Raw genomic sequence first — 12,226 nt, forward strand, 5'->3', positions numbered from 1 at the left:
AAGTAGGTTGACAGAAAATAAACAGTTTCCAAAAAAAAAACCCCAAAAAGTCAGTTTCCAAAAAAAAAACCCCAAAAGTCTGGGCCAATCATTTCCATTTTTTAGCTCAATTTAAAATTCACTAATCAAATACTTAAATCATTCATTCCATAAGTACTGACAGAATGTCCCCTGTTTTAGGCACTAGAGATACTTTAGTGAATAAGACACTGGAGGTCACTGATATCATGGAACTTGAAGATGTTCTTTTAACATCTGCATCAGAAAAGGAAATCTGGACATATAAATATTTTAGCAAGATACATAAAAGGTAAACAAGCTGTGTCCGGTATTGTAGAGATATGAATTCAACAAATATGTATGGAGCTCCTACTATGGTCCCAGACATAAGGCCTAGGCACTGTTCTAGGTGTTGGGAGACTCAGCATTGAACAAGACAGACCAAGTCCCTGGCCTTTTGGAGCTTACATTCCACCAGAAGAATTGAATCAATCAGACTATCACTAATTATATATGGAAGACACAGCCAAAAAAAAGTATGAGGCCGATGTGAGAGGTATGAACATAGTTCTGGAGCCAGAGCTTCAGGCTCCTTTTCCTAGCCACACTCAGTTTCCCCTTATCGAAACGGAAGGCACAATAAACTCTAACTTGCCCTCCTCATGCCTCATTTCTCCTTCCAACTATTCAGCTTGGACAAGTTAACAGCCTTTACCAAGTAATGAGACGTTAGGGCGTAGAAAATAACCACGACTATTTTTCAGCTGTGGTCAGTTGTTATGGCTTAATTAGGTTTTCAAACAGCATTCATGCACTCTGCAAAAGTGTGATTCAGCTCGATCCTCTTCAGGTTCCTTTGAATCTACCCGTGACTCACTTAACATAAGGACTCCCACAGCCAATAACAGACTACCGGTTTCCATTTAACCTCTAAAGTATTGATCATTGTGCTGTATATTCAGCTGTATATTCAACAACTGTGGATTCTTTTATATGAGGCACTGTACTAGGTCCTTGCTTCTGGCATTTACAATCACATTTGAAAGCTTACGTTAGTTATAAGTCATTTGCATTTCTCTTTTAAGACAGTATGAGTAGATACCATTTGATTAAATGAGATATAGGAGCTCCCACGAGGGAGACATCACTTCTGACTCAAGCAACTAGGGACGAGGAGGTTGCAGCTCTGATGAGAGCCTGCTTTACCCTGGACATTTTATGTAGATTCTTCAACTTGATGTGGAATGCTTCACAAAGAACTTGGAATCTAAGACCTTGAGTGATGGGAAGAATTAGGAAAGGCAGAAATGAAGTTTCAACTGAATACTAAATGACAGCCCAGTGCTGGCCAGGCACAATGCAAGGTACCAGGCACCCAATGGTGAACAGTGTGGACCTTGTGGTAAAGGGCTTTCAGTGGGGGATACAAACAAATAAACAGGCAATTACAATCACTATATGGTGTGATGTGTGTTACACTAGGTAAAAACACCAAGGTGATGGGAGAACACAGTAAGGTGTATTTGTTAGGAGTCTTTCAGCTGCACTTAATCTAAACTGTGATCGACTGGCTTATGTCACCGGGAACCTCAGGGTGGATCCAGGACTTAAACAAGGAAACTCTCTCTCTCTCTCTCTCTCTCTCTGTATCACCATATCCTTTAATTTTGCAGATGGTGTGTTCTTCCAGATGAATATTCCTTGACACAGTGACACCAGAGGCAAGAGGCAGGCTTCCCAGCTAGCTTTAGTGGAAGGAAGTCAGGGAGGGACTCTGGCCCTACTTGGACCATTCAGCTTTCCCTGAAACTGTTGCCCAGGGAAGGGGCACCATGATTAATAAGCTGGGTTTATGCATCTAACCCTGTTGATGGGCGGTAGAGAAAGGGAGAAATACATGCTGGGTCACCAAAAACAATGACTACCATAAAGAAGCCCCTGAAGGGAACACTGCAATTGTGGAAAACAGCTAGAACACAGAGGAAGGAACGTGCATGGTGAGTTCCCTGGGATGGTGGGAGATTAGTCTGGCTGGAGCCGTGGTCACATCTAAGAGCAGGGAGAAAAACCAAGGTCAGCCTGTGGAAGGCTTCGAATGCCTGGCTAAGGACTCTAGGTCAGCCTGATGGGTACGTGGTGACAACTTTGTTCAGAATCTTTCCAATTTTCCTGAAAATCACTCAGGGCAATGAGAACAAAGGTATGAAACGCCTACATGCTTACATCTTCAGTAAAACAAGGAAGTGAGAAATTTCACAAACTTCATATGGTGTGTAGCATCACCCTCCCTCCCCGAACCAGCACAGGAAACCATACGTGCGGTTTAGCAGGTGCCTCAGGGAAGACCAGAAATGGCACAAGAGTCCAGAGGGTGGAGGTACAGCGATTCTCAGCAAAAATTCAACTCAGGAGAGTGCTCAGCCTGGGTGGGAATAGATGTGAGCAGGATTAAGAAGGAAGAGGGCAGGAATACGGGGAGAGGAAGAAATTAATCCGTAAGTGCCTGGAGGACCCACGGGTGCAGCTTAGGAAAAAGAGGAGAGCAGGCTGGCAGGAAGGGGCAGAATGCCTGGAAACCAGTGGCTGGGGGAGCAACCAGGGGAGCTCCAGACTAGTTGTAGGAGCTCAGCTGAGTCAGGTTAGAATCCTAAACTGAGAGGAGGTCCCGTTACAGGTAGGTGCCATAAAGTAAAGTACACATCCCCATACCGACAGAAGGAAGCCTTGAGCTGAGAAATGAGGAAAGCTCCCTTGCTCCTATCATGGGATTCTCTTGCCAATAGTTGTTTTGGAAAAATCTAACTCATTCCAAAATGATAAAAACTTATAACTCGGGCTTCCCTGGTGGCGCAGTGGTCGAGAGTCCGCCTGACGATGCAGGGGACACGGGTTCGTGCCCCGGTCTGGGAAGATCCCACATGCCGCGGAGCGGCTGGGCCCGTGAGCCAAGGCCGCTGAGCCTGCGCGTCCAGAGCCTGTGCTCCGCAACGGGAGAGGCCACAACAGCGAGAGGCCCGCGTACAGCAGAAAAAACAAAAAAAAACCTTATAACTCAACATCCAATCCAAGGTATTGTAAGAAAAACATCCGTACAAAGGTACCGTCAGAAGAAAATCTGAAAAGGGGTAACAAAACCTCCCTGCAGACTAAGAGAACTCATCAGAGAAATGTGGCCACAAAGCAGAAGAAAATTTTAACCCAACATCCTATTATGAATTTTCGAAAATGTAACGAGGCAGTGGCAGCTATGCAGGGAGCTAACAAAGCAGAAATAACTCAAGGAAGGGACAGTCAGGTCAAGGAACGGAAGGTGACAGACAAGAGGAGGACAGGGAACAGAAATGGGTAGATTGACTAAATAAGTGTAAGAAAAATAAATACAAAACATTTCAGATACAAAAACCAAATTAGAAGAAACACAAGAGAGAGGACACACCACTCTAAGGGACACCATGGAAGATAAAAAGAATAGAAATAAAAGTGAAGAAGATAAAATGGGAATGAATAAAAGTCATTAGAGAGGGAGTGATAGGGAAGACAGGCAAAGGAAATAACACAAATGTAAAGTCAGAGCTCCTGAAGAAAAAACCCCAAAACAATGGAACAGAACAGATATTTTAAAATAAACTCAATTTTAAGTAGGGTTTGGAACTGGGATTGGAGGGAGAGCTAGGTCCAGGTCACAGACCTAAATTTAGGAGCGAGGTGGGGAAGGCAGGTCTGGAAGTCATGTGCAAGGCTGTGGTAACCGGGAGCAGGTCAGGGTGCTGTCTGCCCGGCCGTCCTACCTGGGGTCTCTGGGGAGCTTCCCCTGAACCGTGGCAGCCGCGTGAGTGAGACAGAGTGGGAGTGAGCAGCTCTGCTCCCACAACCGGGCTCAGCCCAGTCTCCACCACCTGCAGAAGCAGAGGGCAGGGGCAGCACCTTAGATAAGGTGAACCAAAAACTACAGAGATTAATATAAGGAACATGTATCTAGCACCCAACTTTATAAAATCTTAACCTTTTACCATATTTGCTTCAGATGTTTGTTTTTTTTTTTTGCTTCAGATGTTTTTAAGGAAATACAACTTTACAGATATAGTTGAAGCTAATCATGAACCCCTCTGATCCCATTCATCTCTCCAACCCCCACCTGAGATACCACTATCCTGAAATTGATTATTTTTGCAAAGCTTGCTTTTATGCTATTACTGCATAAGTATCCATAACTATATATAATATTTCTTTCACAAGCTTTCAAATTTTATATAAAGGTATCATACTGAATGTTTTGATCTAAAATATGCCCCCCCCAAAAAAAATTATGTTTTTGAAATTTATCCATGTTGATACATGTGGCTCTACTTGATTTTAACCATAGCACAGCATTCCATAATATGAATACACCACAATGTATTTATGCATTCTTTTGTTGCTGGGCCTTTGGAAAAGGTCTGACAGTTATCTTATAAAACTAAAGCATATACCTACCCTAATGACCCAGCAATTCCCCTCTTAGGTATTACCCAAAAGAAATGAATATGCTTGTCCACAAAAAAGAAAGAAGCCAGACACAAAAGAGTGTATATGTGAGATTCCATTTATCCATATATATTTATATATATGTATATATATAAATATTCCCTAGTACAGAACTAGTAAAACCAATCTATGGTGGAAAAAATCAGAATAGTGGCTGCCTCTAGGAAGATGGAAATGGGAATTAACAGGGAAAGGAAACTTTCTGGAAGTGACAGTAATGTTCTATAATTTGTCAGGAGTTTGGGTTACACAAGTGTATCTGTTAAGAATGTATACTTAGTGAGAGGGAGGGAGACGCAAGAGGGAAGAGATATGGGAACATATGTATATATATAACTGATTCATTTTGTTGTAAAGCAGAAACTAACACACCATTGTAAAGCAATTATACTCCAATAAAGATGTTAAAAAAAAAGAATGTATACTTAATATTTGTACTTGTCATTGAAATTTTACCTCAAAGGAAAAAAAAACTAAACAAATACTGAACAATAGAGAAAAGACAGTCTCTTCAATAAATGGTGCTGGGAAAACTGAACGGCCACATGTAAAAGAACGAAATTAGAACATTTTCTCACACTGTATACAAAAATAAACTCAAAATGGACTAAAGACCTAAATGTAAGACCTGAAACCGTAAAACTCCTAGAACAGAACATAGGCAGAACACTCTTTAACAGTAAACTGCAGCATTCTTTTTTTGACCTCTCTCTTAAGGCAAAAAATAAATAAAGCAAAAATATACAAAAGAGACCTAATTAAGCTTAAAAACTTTTGCACAGCAAAGGAAACCATCAATAAAATGAAAAGACAACCTACTGAATGGGAGAAAATATTTGCAAATGACGTGACCGATAAGCAGTTAATATCCAAAATATATAAATAGCTCTTACAACTCAATATCAAAAAAAAAAAAATTTAAAAAATGGGCAGAAGGCTGAAAAGACACTTTTCCAAAGAAGATAGACAGATGGCCAACAGGCACATGAAAAGATGTTCAACATCGCTAATCATCAGAGAAATGCAAATCAAAATCACAATGAGATATCACCTCACACCTGTCAGAATAGCTGTCATCAAAAAGTCTACAAATGACAAATGTTGGTGAGGATGTGGAGAAAAGGGAACCCTCCTACACTGCTGGTGGGAATGTAAACTGGTGCAGCCACTATGGAAAACAGCGTGGAGTTTCCTTAAAAAACTGAAAATAGAACTACTATATGATCTGGCAATTCCACTGCTGGGTACACACCCAAAGAAAATGAAAACACTAATTCAAAAAGGTACATGCAACCCAACGTTCATAGCAGCGTTATTTACAATAGCCAAGATATGGAAGCAACCTAAGTGCCCATCAACAGATGAATGGATGAAGAAGATGTGTATATATATACACAATGGAATACTACTCAGCCATAAAAATAATGAAATTGTGCCATTTGCAACAATGTGGATAGACCTAGAGGGTATTATGCTTAGTGAAATAAGTCAGAGAAAGACAAATACTGCATTTTATCACTTATATGTGGAATCTAAAAAATAAAACAAATGAATATAACAAGATAGAAATGGACTCACAGATACAGAGAACAAATTAGTAGTTACCTGTGGGGAGAGAGAAGAGGAGAGGAAACTACTATGTATGAAATAAATAAATACAGGGATATATTGTACAGTACAGGGAATATAACCAAGACTTTATAATAACTTTAAATAAGCTATACAAATATTGAATCACTATGTTGTATACCTGAAACTAATATTAGAAATCAACTCTACTTCAATTAAAAAAAACAAAACAAATATTGAAGTCTGTTAATGGGTAAGTGTATTGATAACCCCAACTTCTTTTTTTTTTTTTGTAAATGCATCAAAAAATAAAATGGAATGATGGCTGGAAGAGGGATGAATAGATGGAGAGATCAAGCATAGCAAAATGTTGATGAAATTTAGGTAGTGAGTATATGGGTGCCCATGATAAAATCCTTTCAATTTTGCTGAACATTTAAAATTTTTATAATAAAAATTTCCTCCTACATTTTTACATTTAACTTGTCAAAAACCAACTCTTGACTTCATCCTGCCCTAAAGCCACTTTTCCCTTCATGTTCCCCATTCCAATAAGTGACAAACGTTCATCTAGGTGCTCACCTTTGGGTTGTCTCCATCCCACACATCTAATCCATCACTACATCCTTTCAGCTCTACCTCCAACATATGTCCTGAATGCAACCCTGCAACCACGCCCTGTTCCAAGCTACCACAGTCTTCCACCTGGACCGACTGGTCTACTAAGTGGTCTCCGTGCTTCTACCATCCCGTTAGAATTTATTCTCCATACAGCAGTCACGCTGATCATTTTAAAACGCTTCCTCCTGCTGCCTCTTCTCCCACTCTGTCCCTTGCACACTCCATTCCAGCCATCCTGACCTCCTTGTTGTCCATTAACTATGCCAAGCTTCCCCTGCTTGGAATGTTCTTCCTCCGCATCCGCACGGCTTGTTCTCTCACTGCACAGCCTCTCTGCTCAGCTGTCACACCAGAGAGGTCCCTGAACATCTATCTAATATAGTACTTCGCATCACTTCCCTTACGCTGCCTGTATTTTTCCTCTGAGTTCTTATTACTATCTGACATGTTTGTTTTCTATGCCCCGCCCCCCCCATACTAGAATTAAGCTCCGAAGGGACAGGAATTTTTGTTTACCTTATTACATATTATGTCCTAGTGTTTGCTAAATTAATGAATGCACCAGGTAAAATAGCGCCTCCTCTTCGAGTCCATCCCATATCCCTCCCTACCTCCTACAGCTTAAGTAGTCCCCTCTCTCCTGTTAGAATATTTTACCTTTTCCATAGTGCTCATTGATAGTTATTTGTTACACATCTGTTCTCCGTCCCCCACACCAATAGAATGTAAGCTCTTGTGGACTGTCCACGCCCTGCAGTTAACGACAACAGCGCCTGGCCCAGAGCAGGCTGAGCCAACCAGCATCCCCCCTGCCTGTTTCAACCTCCACCCGGAGCTTCTGGATTTCCAACGCTGCCGTTTATCCCTGTTCTTTCTTCGCACGGTGGACTGTCATGAACCCTGTGGGGGGGCTGGACCAATCGTCGTTAGGGTGCCCTCTAGCTCTCACACCCTACGATGCCTTCCTTCTCAAGGGCCTCCCTCTGAGATGGCGGTCAAGGGCAGCTGCCGCAGAGCCAGCGCTCTCGGCCTAGTCTCCGTGGTGCTTCTGCAGCCTCCGAGGCCGGGAACAGTTCCGCCTCTAGAGGGCAGAGCTCAGCCGCGGCCCTGCTGGCCCGCCAAGGTGCCAGCTGCAAAGCTATCAAGGGAGCGGTTACTGGAGTCTAGTTAGGAGGGCCGCCCCCTGTGAGCACACCTCTACTGCCCCCGCCATTCATCCCACAAAGGGCGCTGTGGTCAGCCAGGCCCCAGGCCCGGCGTGAGGGTCCCAGCGACGGAGGCGGCCCCCGCCCCCAGTAGCTCCCAGCAGCTTTGGAAGGGCAGTGGTAGCGGCAAGAACGAGAGGGGCGCGTTGGAAAAGGTGTAGAGAAGAGCCCTCCCTCGTGCAGGGCAGGACAGCTTCTACAGAAGGCATATTTGCATATTAACAGATACCTGGGAGTTAGCTAGGGAAGACAGTGGAGGTGGGGAGGAGAGGTACAGGTGCAAAGGCCAGAAGTGAGAAGGCAGGGATGTGCAGAACAGCACCCAGGTGGACTTCCTGGGATCGAGAGGCTCTGTGTGTTAAGTTAGGGTCTTTGGCCTTTAACCCAAAGTGATCCATAACAGGCCGGTGGCTGCGTGGGCAGATCTGTGCTTTAGAAAGAGAGCTTGGGAGATACACTGTAAGGCAGAACTGAAGGGGCAACACACGTCAGGAAAACCAGTTAGGAGATTACTGCACTAGTTGAGAGAATGGAGTCCTGAACTAAGGCAGAGGAAAAAAAGAGAATTTGGGAATGATGTGATGGTAACTGGGGGCAGCACAGCGAGGGGGGGGTGGGGGGCTGGAGCCAGACTCTACTATGGGACTCGGGCAAATTACGTTTGTGCCTTGGCTTCCTCATCTGTAAAGTGGGAGTGACAGTAACAGTCCCTGGTTCACAGTGGTGAAGGATTACAGGAGTCGATACAATGTAAAAGCTCAGAGTAGAGCTTCACAACATCTTACTCAGGAAGTGCTAACTGTAATTATGGAGCTCAGAAAAAAGAAGAAAGGAATGCCTAAGATGACTCCCAGCACTCTGGTTTGGAAACTAGGTCTGCAGTTCTCAAAGTGTGTTCCATGGATGTCTGGGGGTCTCAAAGACCCTTTCAGGGGGATCAAAAGGTCACAACTATTTTCACAATAAAATTAAGACATTTGTGTTTTTCACTGTGTTAATGTTTGCTCTGATGACGAAAGTGCAATGGTATATAAAACTGTTGGTGCCCTAGCACAAATCAAGGCAGCGGCACCAAACTACACTGGGAGTCATTGTACCACCACTTGCCATGTAAATCATGAAGCCAGTTTACTGAAAAATGTCCTTGATGAGGCAATAAAAGGAACAGTCTGATGGGCAATCCAGTATTAAAATTTGGAAGGATTTTTCTCCTATAGTTGTGTTTTGGCTAATAGGGATAATAAGCAAGTCTAATCAAATGGGGGAAAAAGTTTTATTCCTCTCCTATTACGTGAGAAATGCTGATTATCATTTAGCCACATTCATTTTCAACTTCAAATCAGCCCTATAACAATAAACAGGTATTACCCTGACCAAAGGTAGAACAACTTGAGCAACAAGATGAAAATATAAATAAATCATTGAATGACTTAATAAACGGGGGAGAAGAGACAAATCTCACACACAGAAGAATTCCAAATAAATTATGTTCACCCTAAAGGAGGGTGAACATAGCATTCCACTCATTAGGAGTGGGCTGCACCCAGTGACTTCCTTCCAAAGAGTAGGTATAGTATGGAAAGGGTAGGGGATGGGGGGCAACTTTACAATGGAGAAACCTGACAAACACTACCAGGTGATCAAGGTCAACGTCAGCAGCCATAAACCATGACGATCGCATGGACCTTTGATATGATGTGATGAAAATGACACTTTACCTCTGTGATCTTCTTCCTCCAAACCCATAACCATCTAACCATGAGAAAGTCTAACCATGAGAAAAACTTCGGATAAATTCCCCTAGAAAGGTATCCTACAAAATATTAATATTTGACCAGTACTCCTCAAAACTGTCAGTATCATCAAAAACAAGGAGAGTCTGAGTGAGAAACTGTCACAGCCAAGAGGAACCTTAAGGAGACATGACTTCTAAATGTGGTATCTGTATCCTGCCACAGTAAAAAGACATTAGGGTAAAACTAAGGAAATCTGAATGATATATGGACTTTAATAATTATTATTAGCTTTGCATTATAATAATATAATGCATAGACATTGGTTCATATGGTAACAAATGCACCCCACTAATATGTCAATAATGGGGGAACTGTGCTGTGGTGGGGAAGGGTAGAGGACTACATAGAAGCTCTGTTCTACCTGCTCAATTTTTCTGTAAATCTAAAACTTTTCTAAAAAACAGTTTATTAATTTTAAAAATCCTAATATTAATTGGGAATAATTTTCATCTATCACTCTAACCTTACAGAATTAAAGTTCTATAATGGGATATCTTATCCATAATTCAATTCAGTATTTACCAAGGTCCTATTATGTATGCATGCCTCTGAACTGGTGGGTACTGGCTATAAAAAAAAAATGAACAAAACAAGGTCCAAGGCCTAGTTGGAGATAAAAGACATTTTATTTGGTAATTATTGTCCTGGGAGGTGAGCATGACTGAAAAGCACAGAGAAAGAGGTCTGGGAAGGCTTCACAGAGAAGGTAAGGCACAGAAAAGGTGCAGAAACAAGAAATAACTGGGCTGGGCCTGATTTATTTTTTAAAAAATCTGTCCTTCTAAGAATCTTTTTTTTTTCTTTTTCCTGAAAATGAGAGCACTGTAGAGGCCAATACTTTATTTACCATGGTGTTTTAACTTTGCATCTTCAATGGAGAAAGTATACTTTAGAAAATGCCAAAGTTTCTAAAATTATTACAAGTATAAAGGGATTTCATACATTTCAAAGTAAGTGAATTTTAAAACTGGGATGAGTAAAAGAAGAGGGAGCTAAAAATGAACATATACAAATATGAAACAAAGAAAACATATTGAAAGATGAAACCTAAAATAGGTACCCAGAAGGACAACTACAAGAACAAAACTCTGGGAAACAGCAATTTCATAATTCAGCTTCCTGTTTTATTCAGGATCCTTAAAACTACTTCTTAATCTCTATGGGTATAAATGAGTAAGGGGGGTGGATAAGAGAGTGAAGATAGCACTTGGCATCTGCTCTATGACAGGTACACATGCAAGAGAGGGTCTCTATACACAGTATAAAATTTAATCTTTGAAACAACCCTTGAAACGAGCGTCTTATCTTTTCTAGAGGAAACGCATGCTCAGAGGGATCCAATAACTTACAGCCAGAGCAAGATGGGAAGTTCCCTCCATCTGAAAGGTAAGCACATGCTCTTTTTAGTCCCAGTTGACCAGTGACCAGGTACCTGTAATACGGCAGAATTCACTCTGTCCGTTTCCACACAAAGCAGTCTTAGGATTGTTTTTAATTTCTCCTTTACTAGGATTGCACCCTGTTCATTTCATAGTCAACGGCATTGTCCAAAGAACACTTCTAATCACGGTGTCTCAGTTACACGTAATCTACTAGTCGGCCCAGTGATGGGCGTCAACACTGTAAGCTTGGTTTTCGGTTTGACTACCAAATTCATTCATGGAGGCCACCAGTTTTGCTTATGTTCAGGTCACCCGCGCTTGCTGGAAAGCCTCCCATTTCTTATTATCACGCTGTTAGCTCTCTAAGCTTTACACCGGAACAGCACGGCGTTTTGAGGTGACTACAAAAGAGAGCCAATTCACCCCTCCGAGAAAGCCGTCAAAGCATCATAAATAGTATGACGTTTCTTGGGACTGACAAGATTCTGGGTCTTTTCTGATTCCATGTCACCTTGAGCAAGACTCTTATTTCCTCATGCGTAAATTTGGGAGAAAAACAATTACTTTGCCGGTGCCTCGAGACTGTGGAGGGAAAATCTTGAAAGAGGACTTTGCCCAAAGAGCACTCGTTATTTCTAGGCTCTGAGCCCCGCACGGGCGGAGCGACACAAAAGCGCAGGGCGGGGACCCCAAGACGGTCCCCCCCGCCGCCTCCTGGTGCATCTCGGGAAGGGCTCCCGCCTGGGCCGCAACGCCGGGTCGGCGCAGGCGGCCCGGTTTCCCCGGCCTCTCCCAGCGGCTCACTCGAGTCAGGACAGAGAGACAAACACGGCCTGCCCGCTTCCGGCCCGAGCTGCCGCGGGTTCAAGGAAGCCTTCGCAAGGCTCCTCCGCCCCGGGGGTCTTTGTTCCCGCCGACGTCCCCCAGCCCCACTGCTCCCGCCGCAAACCCAGTTTGCGGAGTATCAACGGCATGGAGATGTCCAACCTTGGTGTGCACTGGAGCGGGGCGTTAGTAGAGGCAGCGAGGGAACCCAAATTTTGGATACGGGGGAAGAGGAGGGAAACGCGTCGGACCGCCTCCTCCCATTACAGCTCGGAGGCGGTCGGCTCCCTCCCGCGCTGACGGC

Source organism: Monodon monoceros, unplaced genomic scaffold (genome assembly GCF_005190385.1).
Source record: "Monodon monoceros isolate NGI ecotype Baffin Bay Population unplaced genomic scaffold, NGI_Narwhal_1 Super_Scaffold_14, whole genome shotgun sequence".
NCBI classification, from domain to species: Eukaryota; Metazoa; Chordata; class Mammalia; order Artiodactyla; family Monodontidae; genus Monodon; species Monodon monoceros.